This window comes from Chrysochloris asiatica, unplaced genomic scaffold (genome assembly GCF_000296735.1).
Source record: "Chrysochloris asiatica unplaced genomic scaffold, ChrAsi1.0 scaffold00029, whole genome shotgun sequence".
NCBI lineage: Eukaryota > Metazoa > Chordata > Mammalia > Afrosoricida > Chrysochloridae > Chrysochloris > Chrysochloris asiatica.
Genome location: NW_006408547.1, coordinates 19,429,158 through 19,430,029, shown reverse-complemented (window position 1 = coordinate 19,430,029; position 872 = coordinate 19,429,158).

Genomic DNA, 872 nt, shown 5'->3' with positions numbered 1-872 from the left:
GCTTACATTCCCACTCTTTTACTCACCAGTAGACCAATGAGATCGTCAGCAAGCCTACATTCCTGCTCATGTGTCCCCTTTCAGTTTCAGTCTTAGAGGGGAGGTAGTCTTTGATTATTGCATTCAAAATATAGTCACCTGGGCCTGGGCTTTTTTTGGTAGGGAGTTTTGTAACCACCGATTCCTCTTTTGTTACAGGTCTGTTCAAATTATTACCTCACTTTTTGTTAGTCTAAGTAGCTTGTGTTTTTCTTAAAATGTATCCATTTCTTCTAGTTTTTCAAAATTTTTGTCATACAGTAGTATTTTGTTATTCTTTTTATTTCTGTTGGTTTTGTTGTGACATCACCCATATAGTTTCTTATGCTTATTTTTTACGTCTTCTCCATTTTTTGTTACATTTGTCAACTTTATTAACTCTTTCAAAGAATAAACTTCTTGTCTTGTTGATTGTTTTCCTGTTTTCCAATACATCTACTTCTGCTCTAATCTTTATTATTTCTTTTCTTCTGTTGACTATAGGCTTATTTTGCTGGTCTTTTCTAATTGTTGAAGATGTTGTGTTAATGTGTTGATTATGGTTCCTTCTTCCCTTTGGATGGATGTCTTTATTGCTATAAATTGCCCTTTGGCTATGTCTGAAAAGTTTTGGTATATTGTGATTTTGTTTTCATTTACTTCAAGGAATTTTTTTTTTCTTTTTTCTTTTTTAATGTTTTATTGTGAATTATGTGATAGTTTACATGGGAGAACATTGGTTTTACATTCATTCTATTGTATATTGTCTCATTGCCATGGTTACAATCCCCTCCATGCAATCCTTCCCCCGTGCCCCCCAGGTCTTCAGCACACAGTCGCTCTCCCTCTCTGGA